We start from the raw sequence: 19808 nt of genomic DNA on the forward strand, positions 1-19808 counted from the left end.
AGAGATCTTTCAAATGGCCACTACAAAAAGATTTCTCAGAATGGAATTTTCTGAGAAAAATTGTACAGTCCTAATGCCAAACTAGCATGTATCCAACAAGAAATGATGAAGAAGTTTGATTACCTTTTCAAATTCGGATGATGTTATAAATGTATAGGGTTTCCAAAACATGCAATTTGAAAAAGCTTCAAAGTTGATTAGTGTTGCCATTTTGACTTCCTGATTTGGCTTCTGAATGGCAACAATGCATGCTACAGAATAATGTTAATTCAGAATGAACAACAAATCTTGCTGTGCAGCGGAACATGAAGTCAATTTATGTCAAATGTTGTTGCACAGGGATTGAAAATAAACAGAAATCTGATCAGTATATCTATGAATTTACTTAGCAGAACAGTATTTTATCTTTTAAGCCAATTCTAAAAGGGAAAAGAAAAGAGAGTTTCCTTTTCTTTTTTCTTATGATTCAAGCTAGAAGTAGAACATTTTGTACACTGGCTCAGAGGGTGAATTTCATTTCCACTCTCAGCAGCAGCCAATTTGAACCTGATTCGAAGTTGATTGTTTTCAAGCAGTTCCTCGTATATATGCATTTATTAATAGATAAGCACTGAGTCTTATTTTTCTTCTACTTCCTCTACTAATCCAGTTATGAAATGTGATTTTCAGCAACCCTGAACATACATGCAATAAGATGAAATGTAATTTGCTTATTTCAATATCCATCCAACTTTTCTTTTTAAATAACATTTATTTTCTCTTTTAGGACAAGAATTTCAAAGAAGGGAACCTGCATACTTGAAGTTTCTTTGTGAGTGGAAGTAGTGGCTTTCCACTATCCATATATTTGTATATACAAATTTTTGATGATCATTGTCAGTTACCCAGAAACAGACCGCAAGATGAGGATTCAGGTGCAAGTTGTTTATGAAGGAAGTGCTGCCAGGAGAATCTTGTAAAAGAGTGAGAAAAACAGGAGAGGAAAGAGGAAGAAGCAAGCAATTGTGTGGTTTTAGGCCAGGTCCTTACCTCAGCCTAATCCTGCGTAAATCACAGCTCAGAGTTAGAGCTGTTTCAAGGAAAGTAGCTGGGCTTTATAACTCCTGCACCAGCCAGTCCTGGAATAAGGGTCACTGGCTTTAGGGTGGGGGTAAAAGGGCAGTTTGTGAACTCCCAGGCACTTCAAACTTTTTGCTGTTGAGGCAAAGCAAACCCAGTAGCCCAAGAGTGGGCCTTCAAAGAGAAACACAGCTGTGTGATTTGAAGGAAAAACACACAGTAACTGGAAAAACGATGCTCTGAAATGCTAAAAGAGACTCAGCAGTATACTTAGTGACATCCCTATGCCAGGTACCTTCCAATTGATTTCATTAGGATAGAAAGTACAGCTTTTTGGTTTACCGCCTCCCCAAGCTTAGACAGCCTGCTTTAGTCTTCTGCACCATAGCCCCCACACTTAGCCCAAACTCCTGGGTTACCACATCTCAGCCTGGACTTCAATGTCCTTGGTCCTCAGTAATCTGGCAGGGTGGATCCAATATAGACTATTTTTTCCTTTTTAACTTGAAATCTGATTGACTTGTGACCCTGGCTTAATTGAAGGCAAAACTTTATCTTTGATAATACTGCAAAATTGAACTTGCCAAAATTATTATTTTAGACAATATGTTTTAAACATCAGGAAAAATTTAGTCTATTTATTAAGCCTTTCACTATGCATTCAGAAATTTCCATTAATAATACCATATTTCCTCAAGTCTCTCTGCCACGACCCTCATGTATGTATTCATTTCTGACGAAATCTGAAAAAAATATATAGGTCTGCTTCTACAGCAACCTTCCCCATAGGCTGCTACAATCAAAAACAATAATCTAGGTGGGCTATAAACACTGCACCTCACCATCACAGTGTCCAAGTAGAATTGTTATAACTTGGCAAAATGAACCCAAGTTTTGTCCTCAGCTCCTCTTTTCTTTCTAGGATTTATACATGCTTGGGAATGTCTGGAATCCTGAGGAGGCAGTCAGAGAAATATCTCCTTATGTGAGAGTTTGATTTGCCTCCTGGGAAGGACTTTCCATCAGGGAAAAAGAGTCAGATGGATAGAATATGGCCAAGGGCAGTGGACAGGATCTGAGGGAAAAGGACAATCTTATCACAATCCAAGAATAAAATCATATTGTTGGTATCTTTTGTGACCGTCTTCTTTAGCTTAACATTGTTTGTGACAGTTGGATATAGCCATTCTCCCTTCGTTTACCTTTCTATACTTTCTGGATGCAACACAATTTGTTTGTCTAGTGTACCATTGAGTACATGTAGATTGTTTCCAAAAACAAAGTCAGTTATTTCAGTCCTGACTCAGTCCTCCAGTCCAGCTCCCAGGAACTCACGCATAAGCCTCATTATGAGGAGGCACTATTACAGGAGAAAGAAAGAGTTAATATGTAAGGACATTGGTGTGATAAGACATCAACCATGTTAGTTCCAGCATTTTTGTTGGTGATGCCAGATAGCATGGCATTGCTGGCTTATCTCTTCTAGCAATCCTAGGCACTCTTTCTGTCACAATTTATAATCTGTTTATCTAAAGCCACCCCCTTTAACCTAGGAGACAAAATATGTTGTGTTCAGAAAATGCTCACTAAATCACAGTCCAAGATTGAGGGCCCTGAGGCAGCACCTCACAAGGATGCTATTAGAGGAGGCCTCAGTGATTTTGAAGATGAGGGCTGGGCACAGCCACCTCTGCTCAGACTTTGTGGGCATGTCAGTGGCAACAGGAGCAGCAGGTCTGTGTGAGTATGCACTGCTAGTTACCACCTTGTGCCTCATTTAACTGCTTGGAAAAAAAACAAAAGGGAGATGGAGTCAAGGGTAATAAGAAAAATACATAAAGTTTATAAAGTAATTAAGTATCAAACACTTGTTTAAAACTAGTAGGACACCTGAGTTCTGTTATTTTTACCACCTGTGTTAATAATAATAATCAAACAATGCCTACACCAAAGTACCCTACTATGGTCCCCCTTGCCATCACATTCTTCTCTCATTCTCCCAGTGACAACCATGGTCTAGCCATCTGTGATGATTATTTTCTTCATTTTCTTTACAGATTTTCAACTTAAGTATGGATTCAAACTGCATGACATAGTTTGGCTTGCCTTGCTTTTGAACTTTTACATGAATAAAGTCATATTGTTAGTGTCTTTTGTGACTGTCTTCTTTAGCTTAACAATGCTTGTGACAGTTGGATATAGCCATTCTCCCCTGGTTTTCCTTTTTGTATTTTCTGGATGCAACACAATTTGTTTGTCTAGTGTACTATTGAGTACATGTAGATTGTTTCCAGTTATTGGCTTTATGAACAATACTGCTTAAATACTCTGTATTCAAGTGCACACATGAAAGAATTTCTCTCAGGTATATCACCAGTAGTCGGATACAATTTCAGTTTTACTAGAGAATGCCAAAATTGTTTCAAAAGTGGCTAGACCAATTTATCCTCCCTCCAGCAGTACCTGGGAATTCCTGTTGCTCCATGTCATCACCAGTCTGAATTGTCAGACTTTCAGTGTGTGTTAATCTGTTGAATATTGTGATGTTTAATGTTTATTTCCTTGATTACTGATTAGGTTATCAAATATATTTCTGAGTGCCTTGATTTTTATGCAATTGTAAATAGTATATATTATTTTGAGACAGGGTCTCACTCTGTTGCCCAGGCTGAGAGTCCAGTGGTGCAATCTTGGCTCACTGCAGCCTCTACCTTCTGAGTTCAAGTGATCCTCCCACCTCAGCCTCCCAAGTAGCTGGGACTACAGGCATGCACCACCACGCCCAAGCTACTTTTTGTATTTTTAGTAGAGACAAGGTTTCACCATGTTGTTCAGGCTAGTCTTGAACTCCTGATCTCACCTCAGCCTCCCAAAGTACTGGGATTACAGGTGTGAGCCACTGCACCTAGCCTGTAAATAGTATCTTTATTTGAATTCTATTTTTCTATATCTCTAAGTGCTTTGATTTGTATGCTATTATAAGTGGTATCTTTATTTGAATTCCATTTTCTATTTTTTAAAAAATCAACTTTTGAGATATAATTTATATAATAAGATGCATCAGCTGGGCATGGTGGCTCAAGCCTGTAATCCCAGCATGTTGGGAGGCTGAGGTGGGTGGATTACCTGAGGTCAGGAGTTCAACACCAGCCTGGCCAACATGGTGAAACCCTGTGTCTACTAAAAATATAAAAATCAGCCCGGCGTGGTGGCACGCGCCTGTAATCCCAGCTACTCAGGAGGCTGAGGCAAGAGAATCACTTGAACCCAGGAGGCGGAGGTTGCAGTGAGCTGAGATTGTGCCACTGCACTCCAGCCTGGGCGACAGAGTAAGACCTCGTCTCAAAAAATAAATAAATAAGTAAATAAGATGAATCCATTTTAAATGTTTTATTCAATGAGTTTTGACAAGTATATGCGCCCATGTAACCACTATCCCATTTTTATATAAATATTCTATAGAAATTCAGAACTTCTCTTATGCCCCTTTTCAAACATTCACCCTTAACTACTATCACTGTGCAACCACTAATCTGTTAGCTTTCACCAGCTTTAGATTAGTTTTGCCTGTTTAAGAATTTTATATAAATATAATCATACACTATGCCCTTGGGATCGCCAGTATCCAAGATGATCCAAAATTATCCCTGGCTTCTGGTATTCATATCTTTGTGTAGCCCCTTCCGACATTGTACCAGTGTTGGTCTGTGTGACCAATCACATACAGCAGAAGTGATTGTATATCACTCCTGAGATTAGGTTATTAAAACACAGTTGCTTCCATCTCAGTCTCTTTCACTCTCACTCTCTTGGATCACTTGTTCTTGGTGAAGCTATGCCCTGAGAAGCCCCATGGGGAGGCACATGTGGCAAGGAACTGAAGCCTACTGCCAATAGCCATATATGTAATTAAAAATGGAAGCAGATCCTTCACCCCATCATGTCTCGGATGACTGAAAGCTCTAGATGAACCTTCATTGCAACTTTATGAGAGACACTGAGCTAGAACCATCCAGCTAAGCCGCTCCTAGACTCCTGACCCAGAGAAACTGAGATAATAAATGTTGCTTTAAGTCACTGAATGTCTGGGTAATATTATGCAGCAATATATAACTAATATGGCACTCTTGGATTTAGCTTCTTTCACTCAGGATAACATTTTTGAGATTCGGCAATGTTGTTTCATGTTTCAGGAGTTTATTCTTTTTATTTTTGAGTGATATTCCATTATATTACTGTAATAATATTTATTATCTAAATATTGCTCATCATGTAGTTCAGGACATGTTACTCCAAAATTTGACATTTTGTCTTACTGAATATTTTAAGCTGAAAAAACTTGAGAACTGGCATATGTGGTATGGACTTTCTGACTGTTTCCTGAAGCAGGTCACAAAACCCTCCTGTGAGAGGAACCCTCTGTGGAAGAACAGAATATGTCACCCCAAAATATGAAGAATTGTTGAGCTGAAGATGATTAAGAAGAAGCGGATGCAGGAAAGCTCTCTGCTCTCCCTCTATTTGCTTAAAAGCAGGATAAACATTTACAAAGACTAAAGGCATCCTTGCCTTCTGCCAGGAAGAAAAGGGTTAACTGCCAGAACAGCTTTAGACCCTCATTGGCCTGTAGATGGTACTAGAGAAATCTACATTAACAAGCTTTATTAATTCGCCTTTAACTGCCATTTATTTGCCTTCCCCCAAGTTACTGTCAAAGTCCTTTTCGTTTGTCTTGTCACTTCTCTAAAAATTTACTGTTCTTTATTGAAGATGCTATATAAGCTGTAATTTAAAGACATACTTCCATTTGTTTTTCTCCCGTTAATCTGTTTTTTGTTATAGGGGTCCATTCCAACTAAGAAACTATGGGGGACCAGGCATGGTGGCTCACGCCTATAATCCCAGCACTTTGGGAGGCCAAGGCCGGCGGATCACGAGGTCAGGAGATCGAGACCATCCTGGCCAACATGGTGAAACCCCATCTCTATTTAAAAAATATGAAAAATTAACTGGGTGTGGTGGCATGCACCTGTAGCCCCAGCTACTTGGGAGTCTAAAGCAGGGGAATCACTTGAACCCAGAAGGCGAAGGCTGCAGCAAGCTGAGATCGCACCACTGCACTCCAGCCTGGTGGACAGAGCAAGACTCCGTCTCAAAAAAAAAAAAAAAGGCTATGGGGTTATTTTCCCCCTTCACCTCCCTATATTCTAAGGAAAGAATCATTCTTATTTGTGAAGACAAAAGGACACAGAGGGAAATATGAACTAAATTTTTGCTGTGTCCTCCACTTTATTACCCTTAGCTCATACCCCCTTTGTCTTATATTTCTTTGTGACTCTCCACTCTTCATCAAATACAGTGTTAAAAACACTCAGGTTTAATCACTTATTTGGGTCTTCATTTCCTTATTAAAGCTCTCACAGCATGTAAAGCTTATATTTTTAAAATGTGTATGCTTCTCTTTTGTCTTTTATATGCTTTTCTCTGTCTTCTGTTACAGACGCCACAATCAAGAACTCAGAAGGGTAGAAGAAAAAGATAGTTTCCCTTCCCTACACAGGTAAATAGAAATGCAATTTTTTATATACATTTGTATTCTACAAACTTTCTAAACTCTTAATTCTAATAATTTAGCTGTAGATTCTTCTTGATTTTCTTTCTTGTTTTTTCCTTCAACCTTTAAGCTCTGGGGTACATGTGCAGGATATGCAGGTTTGTTACGTAGGTAAACGTATGCCATGGTGGTTTGCTGCACAGATTATCCCATCACCTAGGTATTAAGCCTAGCATGCATAAACTATTTTTCCTAATGCTCTCCCTCCCCATAACTCCCACCTTCGACAGGCCCCAGTGGTGGTGTTCCTCATTATGTGTCCATGTGATCTCGTCATTCAGCTCCCACTTATAAGTAAGAAAATGTGGTGTTTGGTTTTCTGTTCCTGCATTAGTTTGCTGAGGAAAATGGCTTCCAATTCCATACATGTCCCTGCAAAGGACATGCTCTCATTTCTTTTTATGGGTGCATAGTATTCCATGGTGTGTATGTACCACATTTTCTTTATCCAATCTATCAATTCTGGGCATTCAGGTTGATTCCATGTCTTTGTTATTGTGAACAGTGCTGCAATGAACATATACGTGCATATATTTTTATAATAGAATGATTTATATTCCTTGGGGTATATACCCAGTAATGGGATTGCTGGGTCGAATGGTATTTCTGTCTCTAGGTCTTTGAGGAATTGCCACCCTGTTTTTGCACAACAGTTTTGCACAATAGTTGAACTAATTGGCCAGGTGTGGTGGCTCATGCCTGTAATCCCAGCACTTTGGGAGGCCAAGGCAGGCAGATCACGAGATCAGGAGATTGAGACAATCCTGCTAACACGGTGAAACCCTGTCTCTACTAAAAATACAAAAAATTAGCCGGGCATGGTGTCAGGTGCCTGTAGTCCCAGTTACTCAGGAGGCTGAGGCAGGAGAGTGGCGTGAACCCAGGAGGCGGACTTTGCAGTGAGCCAAGATCGCCACTGCGCTCCAGCTTGGGTGACAGAGCGAGACTCTGTCTCAAAAAAAAAAAAAAAAAAAAAAGTTGAACTAATTTACACTCCCACCAACAGTGTAAAAGCATTCCTTTTTCTCCACAGCCTCTCCAGCATCTGTTGTTTTTGACTTTTTAATAATCACCATTCTGACTAGTGTGAGATGGTATCTCATTGTGGTTTTGATTTGCATTTCTTTAATGATCAGTGATGTTGAGCTTTTCTTAATGTTCGTTGGCCACATTTATGTCTTCTTTTGAGAAGTGTCTGTTTGTGTCCTTTGCCCACTTTTTAATGAGGTTGTTTTTTTTTCTTGTAAATTTAATTTCCTTGTAGACTCTAGATATTAGACCTTTGTCAGATGGATACATTGCAAAAATTTTCTCCCATTTTGTAGGTTGTCTCTGCACTCTGATGATAATTTCTTTTGTTGTGCAGAAGCTCTTTAGTTTAATTACATTCCATTTGTCAATTTTTGCTTTTGTTGCAATTGCTTTTGGCATGTTGGTTATGAAATGTTTGCCCATTCTTCTGTCCTGAATGATATTGCCTAGATTTTCTTCTAGGGTTTTTATAGTTTGGGGTTTTACATTTCAGTCTTTAATCCATCTTGAATTAATTTTTGTATATGGAGTAAGGAAGGGGTCCAGTTTCAATTTTCTGCATATGGCTAGCCAGCTCTCTCAGCACCATTTATTAAATAGGGAGTACTTTCCCCATTGCTTGTTTTTGTCACGGGCAAAGATCAGATGGTTGTAAGTTTGCAGTTTTATTTCTGAGTTCTCTATTCTGTTCCATCGGTCTATGTATCTGTTCTTGTGCCAGTACCATGCTGTTTGGGTTATAGTAACCTTGCAGTATAGTTTGAAGTCAGGTAGCATGATGCCGTCAGCTTTGTTCTTATTGCTTAGGATTATCTTGGCTATTTGGGCTCATTTTTTGATCTATATGAATTTTTAAATAGTTTTTTTCTAATTCTGTGAAGAATGTTGATGGTAGTTTAATGGGAATAACATTGAATCTATAAATTACTTTGGGCAGTATGGCCATTTTCATAATATTGATTTTTCCTATCCATGACCATGGATAGTTTCTCCATTTGACTGTATCCTCTCTGATTTCTGTGAGCAGTGGTTTGTAGTTCTCCTTGAAGAAGTTCTTCAATTTCCTTGTTAGCTGTATTCCTAGGTATTTTATTCTTTTTGTAGCCATTGTGGATGAGAATTCATTCATGATTTGGCTCTCTGCTTGCCTGTTGTTTGTGTATAGGAATGTTAGCGATTTTTGAACATTGATTTTGTATCTTGAGACTTTGCTGAAGTTACTTATTAGCTTAAGAAGCTTTTGGGCTGAGATGATGGGGTTTTCTACATATAGAATCATGTCATCTGCAAACGAAGATTTGACTTCCACTCTCCCCATTTGAATACCCTTTATTTCCTTCTTTTGCCTGATTGCCCTGACAAGAACTTCCAATACTATATTGAATAGGAGTGGTGAGAGTGGGTATATTTGTCTTGTGCTGGTTTTCAAGGGGAATGATACCAGCTTTTTCCCATTCAATATGATATTGGCTATGGGTTTGTCATATATGGGTCTTATTATTTTGAGGTCTGTTCCTTCGATACCTAGTTTATTGAAAGTTTTTAACATGAAGATAGGTTGAATTTTATTGAAGGCCTTTTCTGCATCTATTGAGATAATGTGATTATTGCTTTAGTTCTGTTTAATGTGATGAATCACATTTATTCATTTGCATATGTTGAACCAACTTGGCATCCTGGGGGTGAAGCCAACCTGATCATGGTGTATAAGCTTTTTGATGTGCTGCTGGATTAAGTTTGCCAGTATTTTATTGAGGATTTTTGCATCAATATTCATCGAGGATATTGGTCTAAAATCTTTTTTCGTTATATCTGTGACATATTTTGATATCAGGATGATGCTGGCCTCATAGAATGAGTTATGGAGGAGTCCCTTCTTTTCATTTTTTTGAAATCATGTCAGTAGGTATGGTATCAGATCATCTTTGTACCTCTGACAGAATTCAGCTGTGAATATGTCAGGTCCTGGGCTTTTTTGGTTTGTTTGTTTGTTTTTGTTTTTGTTTTTTTGGTTGGTAGGCTATTTATTACTGCTTTAATTTCAGAACTCATTATTGGTCTATTCAGGGATTTAATTTCTTCCTGGTTCAGTCTGGGGAGGTTGTATGTGTCCAGGAATTTACCCATGTCCTCTAGATGTTCTAGTTTATGTGCACAGAGGTGTTTTTAGTATTCTCTAATGCTTGTTTGTATTTCTGTGGGGTCAGTGGTGATATCTCCTTTATCATTTCTGATTGCATTTATTTGATTCTTCTCTCATTTCTTCTTTATTAGTCTAGCTAATGGTCTATTTTATTGATTTTTTTTTTCAAAAAAAAAACAGCTCCTGGATTTGTTGATTTTTTGAACAGTTTTTTATGTCTCTATCTACCTCAGTTCAGTTCTGATCTTGTCTTCTGCTAGCTTTGGGGTTTGTTTGCTCTTGGTTCTCTAGCTGTTTTAGTTGAAATGTGAGGTTGTTAACTTGAGACTTTTCTAGCTTTTTGATGTGGGCATTTTAGCGCTATTAATTTTTCTCTTAACACTGCTTTAGTTGTGTCCCAGATATTCTGGTACATCATCTCTTTGTTCTCATTAGTTTCAAAGAACTTTTTGATTTCTGTCTTAATTTCTTTATTTACTCAGTGGTAATTCAGGAGCAGGTTGTTCAGTTTCCATGCAGTTTTGTAGTTTTGTGTGAATTTCTTAATCTTGAGTTCTAATTTGATTGTGTTGTCTGAAAGACTGTTATTTCAGTTCTTTTGCATTCATCGAGGAGTGTTTTACTTCCAATTATGCAATCAATTTCACAGCAGATGCCATGTGGCTATGAGAATGTATATTCTGTTGCTTTTGGGTGGAGAGTTCTGTAGATATCTATCAGATCCACTTGATCCAGAGCTAAGTTTGTGTCCTGAATATCTTTGTTAATTTTCTCTCTCAGTGATCTGCCTGATATTGTCAGTGAGGTGTTGAAGTTTTCCACTATTATTTTGTGGGTGTCAAAGTCTCTTTGCAGGTCTCTAAGAACTTGCTTTATGAATCTGAATGCTCCTGTATTGAGTGCATATTTAGGATAGCTAGCTCTTCTTGTTGAATTGAACCCTTTACCATTATGTAATGCCCTTGTTTGTCTTTTTTGATCTTTGTTGGTTCAAATTCTCTTTTGTCAAAAACCAGGATTGCAACCCCTGCTTTTTTCTGTTTTCCATTTTCTTGGTAAATTTTCCTTCATCTCTTTATTTTCAGCCTATGTGTGTCTTTGCATGTGAGATGGGTCTCTTGAAGACAGTATACCACTGGGTCTTGGCTCTTTATCCAGCTTGCCATTCTGTGTCTTTTAATTGGGGCATTTAGAACATTTACATTTAAGGTTAGCATTGTTATGTGTAAATTTAATTGTCATCCTGATGCTAGCTGGTTATTTTGCCAACTTGCTTATGTGGCTGCTTCACTGTGTCACTGGTCTGTGTGCTTCAGTGTGTTTTTGTAGTGGCTGGTAATGGTTTTTCCTTTCCATATTTAGTGCTTCCTTCAGGAGCTTTTGCAAGGCAGGCCTAATGGTGATGAATTTCCTAAACATTTGCTTGTCTGAAAAGGATCTTATTTCTCCTTTGCTTATGAAGATTAGTTTTGCCAGATATTAAATTCTGCATTGGAAATACTTTTCTTTAAGAATGTTGAATATTGGCCCCCTGTCTTCTTGTAGGGCTTCCACTGAGAGGTCTGCTATTAGTCTGATGGGTTTCCCTTTGTAGGTGACCTGGCCTTTCTTTCTGAATTGCCTTAACATTTTTTTTTCTTTCATTTTGACCTTGGAAAATCTGCAGATTATCTGTCTTGGGATTGATCTTTTCATGGAGTTTCTTACTTGGGTTCTCTGTATTTCCTGAATTTGAATGTTGGCCTGTATTTCTAGGTTGGGGAAGTTCAACTTGATTCCATTTTTCAAGTCTCCTTGGTGTACCCCAGTGAGTAGTAGGTTTGGTCTCTTTACATAATCCCATATTTCTCAGAGGTTTTGTTCATTCCTTTTCATTCATTTTTTTAAAATTATTTTTGTCTGCTTGTCCTATTTCAGAAAGATAGTCTTCAAGCTCCAAGACTCTTTCCTCCACTTGATCTATTCTGCTATTGAAACTTGTGATTGCATTGTGAAGTTCTCATGTTTTTCAGCTCTATCAAGTCGGTTATGTTTTTCTCTTAACTGGCTATTCTGGCTATCAGCTCCTGTATTGTTTTATCATGATTCTTGGCTTCTTTGCATTGGGTTACAACATGCTCCTTTAGCTCAGCAAAGTTTGTTATTGCCCACCTTCTGAAGCTTACTTCTGTCAATTCAGTCTTTTTAGCCTCAACCCCAGCTCTGTAGCCTTGCTGGAGAGGTGTTGTCATCATTTGGAGGAGAAGAAGCACTCTGGCTTTTTTATTTTTCAGTGTTTTTGCATTGATTCTTTCTCATCTTTGTGAACTTATTTACCTTTGTTCTTTAAGGTTGTTGACCTTTGAGTGAGGTTTCTGTGGGGTCTTTTTTGTTGATATTGTTGTTTTCTGTTTGTTTGTTTATTTTTTAACTGTCAGGTCACTCTACTGTAGGGCTGCTGTTGTTTGCTAGGAGTTCACTCCAGACCCTAGTTGCCTTGGTTTTTCCCATACCTGGAGGTTTCACCAGTGAAGGCTGTGAAACTGCAAAGGTGGTAGCCAGCTCCTTCCTCTAGAAACCTTGTCCCAGGGGTGTACTGATCTGTCACCACCCTGAACGCACCTGTAGGAGGTGGCTGGACACCCCAATTGAGAGGTCTCATCCAGTCAGGAAGAACAAGATCAGAAACCCACTTGAAGAAGCAGTCTGGCTGCTTTTTGGTAGAGCAAGTGTACCATGTTTTGGGGGACCCTTCCTCATCCAGACCATTTGTATTCTCCAATGCCAGCAGGCTGGAATGGCTGAGGTAGCCAAATTGCAGGTAGTGGCGGCCCCTCGTGCTGGGAGCTCTGTCCCAGAGATAAGAACTCTGTCCATAGAACCCTGGCTGGAGTGGCTGAAGCCCCCACAGGGAGGTCTTGCCCAGTGAGGAGGAATGGATTGAGGTCCCATTTAAAGAAGCAGTCTGGCCACAATCTGGCAAAACAGCTGTACTGCATTGTAAGGGCCTCTTCCTCATCTGGACCATTTGTATTCTCCAAAGCTAGCAGGCTGGAACAGCTGAGACTACCAAACCACAGAGATGGCAGCTGCCCCTCCCCCGGGAACTCAGGCCCATCTCAGGCGATTCCAGCTTGTTCCCATTGGCTGGCTGGAATTCCAAGCCAGTGGGTCTTAACTTATGACATGTCATGGAAGTGGGGCCCAGAGAAAGATGCTGCTTGGCTCCCTGGATTCAGCCCCCTTTCTAGGGATATGTATGGACAGATTTCCCACCTTGCCAGGGATCCCAGGGCCAGAGTATGTAAAACTCCTGTGTCTTTGTGTATGCCTAAGCAGCTGCTCTGCTGAGACTCCACACAGCTCTGTGTATCTGACCCAAGGCCCTGGTGGCATGAGCTCTTGAGGGGGTCTCCTGACCTGCAGGTGGCAAAGATCTGTGGGAAAAGTGTGGTTTCTCAGGTGGGGTTGCACTATCAGTCACTGCTTCCCTTGGCTTGGGTGGGGGTTCCTTTGGCTCTGTGCCACTCCCAGGTGGGCCATCACCCTGCTCCCTGCTTTTCTTCATTCTCTGTGGGTCGAGTTGTTTGCCTGGTCAGTCCCAAAGTGAGAACCTGGGTATTTCAGTTGAAGATGCTGGATTCACTAACCCCTTTTAATTTCTTTCTGCAAGTGCTGCATACTGCAGCTGTTTCTAATCCTTTTCTTGATTTCCTAAATGTACATTGTGTCATCCATGAAAAATGATAGTATGATTCTTCCTTTCCTAGACCAATAGCTTTTATTTCTTTTTCTTGTTCTGTTTCACTGACCAAGGCATCTGATAAAATAAAGGATGGATGTAATGATAGGAGATATCCTTGTCTTACTTCTGATACCAAGGATAAAGTTGGAACCTGAATTTACCATTGAGTATGATTTAGGTTTGCTCTTATTCAGTAAAAATGTTTCAAAAATGCATTTGCTCTTGTTCAGTAAAGATGATTAAAAAAAGATAATGGATGTTAAATAGCATTGATTTTTCCAAATCTATCGAGGTGAGTATATATACAATATATGTGTGTGTATATATACATATATATCCTTTTTAATATGTTAATGTGGTGGATTATATAAATTGGTTTCTCATGTTTTACTGTACTTTCATTCCTGGGATATAAACACTATAGGCTGATGTAGTGTATTTTCAAATATTGTTTGATCGAATGTAATATTTTGTCCAGGATATTTGTATCTATATTAATGAATAAGATTTACCTTTAATTATTATTTCTTGTATTTCCTTTGAATTATCTTAGAAATCAAGGTTATACTAGCCTTATAAGGTAATTCAGAGTATATTCCCCCATTTGTTTTATTGGCATAATTTTTTTAACATTGAAGTTGAGGGGTACATGTGCAGATTTGTCATATAGGTAAACTTATGTCATGGGGGTTTGCTGTACAGATTACTTCATCACCCAGGTATTAAGCCTAGTACTCATCAGTTATTTTTCCTGAACCTTTCCCTCCTCCCACCCTCCACCCTCCAATAGACCCCAGTGTGTGTTGTTCCCCTCTATATGTCCATGTGTTCTTATCATTTAGCTCCCACTTGTAAGTGAGAACATGTAGTGTTTGGTTTTCTGTTCCTGCATTAGTTTGCTAAGGATAATGGCCTCCAGCTCCATCCATGCCTCTGCAAAGGACAAGATTCCATTCCTTTTTATGGCTTCATAGTATTCCATGGTGTATATGCACCACATTTTCTTTATCCAGTCTATCATCGATAGGTATTTAGGTTGATTCCATGTTTTTGCTATAGTGAATAGTGCTGCAACAAAATTCTGTGTGCATGTGTCTTTCTGGTAAGATAATTTATATTCCTTTGGGTATATACCCAGTAATGGAATTGCTGGGTCAAATGATATTTCTGTCTTTAGGTCTTTGAGGAATCACCACACTGTCTTCCACAATGGTTGAGTTAATTTAAACTACTACCAACAGTGTATAAGTGTTCTTTTTTTTCTCCACAACCTTGCCAACATTTGTCATTTATTAACTTTTTATAATAGCCATTCTGACTGCTGTGACATGGTATCTTATTGTGGTTTTGATTTGCATTCTTTAATCAGTGATGTTGAGCATTTTTGTCATATGATTGTTGGGGGCATGTATGTCTTCTTTTGTCTGTTCATGTCCTTTGCCCACATATTAATGGAGCTGTTTGTTTTTCTTGTGAATTTGTTTCAGTTCCTTATAGATGCTGGCTACTATACCTTTGTTGGATGCATAGTTTGCAAAAATTTTCTCCCATTCTATAGGTTGTTTGATTTCTCTGTTGATAGTTTCTTTTGCTGTGCAGAAGCTCTTTAGTTTAATTAGATCTCATTCATCAATTTTTGCTTTTGTTGCAATTGCTTTTGGTGTTTTCATCATGAAATCTTTGCCTGTGCCTATGTCCTGAATTATATTGCCTAGATTTTCTTCTAGGGTTTCTATAGTTTTGGGTTTTACATTTAAGTCTTTAATCCATCTTGAGTTAATTTTTGTATATGGTATAATTATGGGGTCCAGTTTTAATCCTTTGCATATGGCTAGCCAGTTATATTGTGATGAATTTGTAACAGATGAAAAAAAAAATTATTTGTTGACTATTTGTTAAAACTTCCCATTGAAGACACCTGAAACTGAATTCTTCAAATTTCTTGTCACTGATATTACTTTAATGGTTTTAGGAGACTTTCAGTTTTCTAGCTTTTCTGAAATATGCTTTGGAAAGTGTATTATTAAGGCTGTAAACAAATAGTTCAGTTCTCCTCCTTTGAGGTATCTGATAGAATTGCATTGTCCCATTGTCCTTGAAATTAGCTGCGGTCCTCTACCTGCCTGGGCCAATGAAATGTGAATAGAAGCAGTAACTGTGGTTCAGTCAGCAGAGAAATTTTGTATCTAAAAATATAAAAATAAAAATTATTTTTTAAAAGATGGTTTATAAGCTTTTGTACCTCCTTGGGGGTTGGTTTTTCATTTCTGAAGGCTTTGTGTCATGTAAAACTCTTACTAAATAAATTCATTATCCTATGGTGTTCTTGTGATAGTGAGTGAACTCTCATGAGATCTAATGGTTTTCTAAGGGGCTCTCCCCTGCTTTGCTTGGCATTTCTCTCTCCTGTCACCATGTGAAGAAGGACATGTTTCCTTCCCCTTCTACCATGATTATAAGTTTACTGAGGTCTCCCCAGCCATGCAGAACCACGAGTCAATAGAACCTCTTTCCTTTATAAATTACCCAGTTTCAGGTATTTCTTCATAGCAGTGTGAGAATGGACTAATACATTTCCCTTTGCTGTTCTCGTCATAGTGAGTGAGTTCTCATGAGATCTAGTTGCTTGAAAGTGTGTAGCAATTCCCCCTTCACTATCTCTCCTGCTCCACCATATGAGGACAGTGCTTGCTTCTTATTTGCCTTCTGCCATGATTGTAAGTTTACTGAGGCCTTCCAGCCATGCTACCTGTACAGCCTGCAGAACTGTGAGTCAAATAAAACCCTTTTCTTTATAAATTACCCTGTCTCAGGTAGTTTGTTATAGCAATGTGAGAATGGATTAATACAGAAAATTGGTACCAGAGAGGTAGGGCATTGCTATAAAGATATCTGAAAACGTAGAAGTGACTTTGATACTGGGTAACCAGCAGAGGTTGGAACAGTTTGGAGGACTCAGAAGAAGACAGGAAGATGAAAGAGAGTTTGGTATTCCTAGAGACTTGTTAAATTGTTGTGACCAAAATGCTGATAGTGATACAGACAGTAAAATCCAGGCTGAGGTCTCAGATTGACATGAGGAACTTATTGGGAACTGAAGAAAAAGTCACTTTTGCTATGCTTTAGCAAATAAACTTCTGGCATTGTGCCCTGCTCTAGGGATCTGTGGAGATTTGAACTTGAGAGAGATGATTTAGGGTATCTGGTGGGAGAAATTTATAAGCAGCAAAGCATTCAAGATGTGACTTGACTCCTTCTAATAGCATACATTCATGTGCATTTGTGAAAAGATGGTCTGAAATTGGAATTTTTATTAAAAAGCAAAGCAGAGCATGAAAATTTGGAAAATTTGCAGCCTGACCACGTGGTAGAAAAAAAAAAACAAACATTTTCTGGGGAGGCATTCAAGCCTGCTGCAAAAATTTGCATAAGCAAAGAGGAACCAAATGTTAATAGCCAAGACAATGGGGAAAATGCCTCTATGACATTTCAGAGATTTTTATGGCAGATCCTCTCATCACATGCCTGGAGGCCTAGAAGAAAAAAAATGGTTTCCTAGAAGAAAAAAATGGTTCCTCTTAATTCCTCTTAACACAGACCTGGAGGCCTAGAAGAAAAAAATGCACAGGCCCCTCTGCTCTGTGCAGGCAAACATGGTATTCTGCATTATGGCAGCTCCAGCTCCAGCCATGGCTAAAAAGGGCCAAGGTACAGCTTAAGACATTGCTTCCAAAGGTGCAAGCCCCAAGACTTGGTGGCTTCCATGTAGCCTTGGGCCTGTGGGTACACAAAGGGCAAGAGTTGAAACTTGGGAGCCTGTGCCTAGATTTCAGAGCATATATTGAAAGTCTGGATGTCCAGGCAGAAGTCTGCTGCAGGGGCAGAGTCCTCATGGACAACCTCTACTAGGTCACTGGGGAAGGGAAATGTGGGGTCGGAGCCCCCACACAAAGTCCCCACTGGGGCACTGCCTAGTGGAGCTGTGAGGAGAGGGCCGCTGTTCTCCTGACCCCAGAATGGTAAATCCACCTACAGCTTGCATCATGCACCTGGAAAAGATGAAGGCACTCAATGCTAGCCCATGAAAGCATCTGAGAGAGCTATACCCTGCAAAACCACAGAGGTATGGATGCCCAAAGCCTTAGGAGCCCACCCCTTTTATCAGTGTGGCCTGGATTTGAGACATAGAGTCAAAGGAGATAATTTCAGAGCTTTAAGATTTAATGATTTCCCTGTTGGGTTTTGGACTTGCATGGGTCCTGTAGCCCCTTTGTTTTGGCCAATTTCTCCCTTTTGGAACAGGAGAATTTACGCAATACCTGTATCCCATTGTATCTTGGAAGTAACTAACTTGTTTTTTATTTTACAAGCTCATAGGTGGAAGGGACTTGCCTTGTCTCAGATGAGATTTTGGTGTTGGACTTTTGAGTTATTGCTGGGATGAGTTAAGACTTTGAGGGACTGTTGGGAAGGCACGACTGTGTTCTGAAATGTGAGAAGGACATAAGATTTGAGAGGGGCCAGGAAGGGAATGATAAGGTTTGGCTCTGCGTCACCACCCAAATCACATGTTGAATTGTAATCCTCAGTGTTGTGAGAGAGATCTAGTGGGAGGTCATTGGATCATGGGGGCAGATTTTCTCTTTGCTGTTTTCATAATAGTGAGTGAGTTCTCATCAGATCTGGTTGTTTGAAAAAGTGAAGCACTTCCCCCTTTGTTCTCTCTCTCTCCCTGATCTGCCATGTGAGGACAACGCTTGCTTCCCCTTCACCTTCCACCATGATTGTAACCTGAGGGCTCCCAGCCATGCTACCTGTACAGCCTGCAGAACTTTGAGTCAATTAAACTTCTTTTCTTTATAAGTTACCCAGTTTCAGGTAGTTCTTTATAGGAATGTGAGAACAGACTAATACACAGTCATGAATTTAGCAATGAGTAAGGAAAAGTTATTACTTTTTGTCCCTTACAATAGTGATATATTTGTACAACATTTGGCCCAGAAAAATACAGTTCTTTTGGTATTTTCATGCTGATGAAGTTTATTTAATTGGACTATTTAATATTAATATCATACGTGCTTTTCAATTTTAGATTGTGGAAATGGGCCATAAGTATTTTGAGGGCAGAACTATTTTCTTGCTTGATTCCCCACACAGAGTATTATGGACATTACAGAGTATTATGGACAGTTCCCAACTTACAATGGGTTCAACTTACAATTTTTCAACTTTACAACTTTACGACGATATGAAAGCCATACACATTCTTTATACTCCTTGACTTAAGATGTGGTTTATCTGCACATAACCTGATCATGAGTCGAAGAGCATCTGTACTCAACAGATATTTATTGAATAGATTAATAAAATTGGTGAAGTGTTGCATTATGCTTTTTCTGCTACCTCTACTGGCTACCATTGAGGTTTTTCTTTTTCTTTTGTGGAGGTAAAATTGTTTTCAAATATCTGTCTAAAATTATGCTTTCGTCTAATATAATCTAAGAGTTTTCTCTGTGGTGGAGGAATAATGTAAGCAGTTAAAACTCTTCAAAAGAGCAAAGAGCAGAGGCATTGTAGGTGTTCCTTGAAATTCTGATTAGCTGGGAAACTCCTGCAAGAAGATTGGGCTACTGAAAGAAGGACTCCTCGTCCTACCTCTCTTTGAATAATGTACATGAAAAGCATGTATGAAGGAGGGGAAGTATAATCTTAGAAAATATGCTGCTTCAATGTTCGTTCTGTGATGAGCCATACAGCCATATAGTATCTTCACTATCTATACCATTTTTACAAAATGTATTCATTCAGCAAATGAACAGCAGGCATTTGGGCTTCCTTGGGAATATGTAAATAAATTAATTTTCTTTCCACAGGGTCCATGCATTCAGAGGAGTAATGATTCCTGTCCATGGAAAAAAAAAGAAAGTAGAAAATTTCAGAGAAGAGAAAAATTTTCCACTTGGGAGCAAGGGCATGAGGGCAGTGGGGAAGTGGTAGATATACTGACATGTTAATATATTAGGTCTTGTATTTCTTTTGTACGTAGTCTCTCTTCTTTGACTGCCTCGTTCATGCATCTCCACTACTTGAAAAATTATTTAATTTACAAGCATGTGCCAAAGTTCTACATCATGCTTCCTCTAAGATTCTATGCAAGCCAATTCAAAGATTTCTCTCTTAAAAATATTTGTATGAAAAAAAGACATGGCTAGGAAATCACTGTTCAGTAGGATAAA

The 19808-nt window shown here is 39.0% G+C and overlaps 1 long non-coding RNA gene across 1 annotated transcript in view; it reads left to right on the forward strand.

Annotated features, from left to right (window-relative positions):
• Positions 1–19600, forward strand: part of LOC134729802 (uncharacterized) — a 33352-nt gene extending 13752 nt beyond the window's left edge. Inside the window, exons 2-5 of the long non-coding RNA XR_010111252.1 lie at positions 767–811; positions 5902–6029; positions 6560–6619; positions 19446–19600. This is a non-coding gene — a long non-coding RNA (uncharacterized LOC134729802). The remainder of the gene's footprint in view (positions 1–766; positions 812–5901; positions 6030–6559; positions 6620–19445) is intronic.
• The last annotated feature ends 208 nt before the right edge of the window (positions 19601–19808 follow it).

This window comes from Pan paniscus, chromosome X (assembly GCF_029289425.2).
Source record: "Pan paniscus chromosome X, NHGRI_mPanPan1-v2.0_pri, whole genome shotgun sequence".
In the NCBI taxonomy this organism is placed as follows: domain Eukaryota; kingdom Metazoa; phylum Chordata; class Mammalia; order Primates; family Hominidae; genus Pan; species Pan paniscus.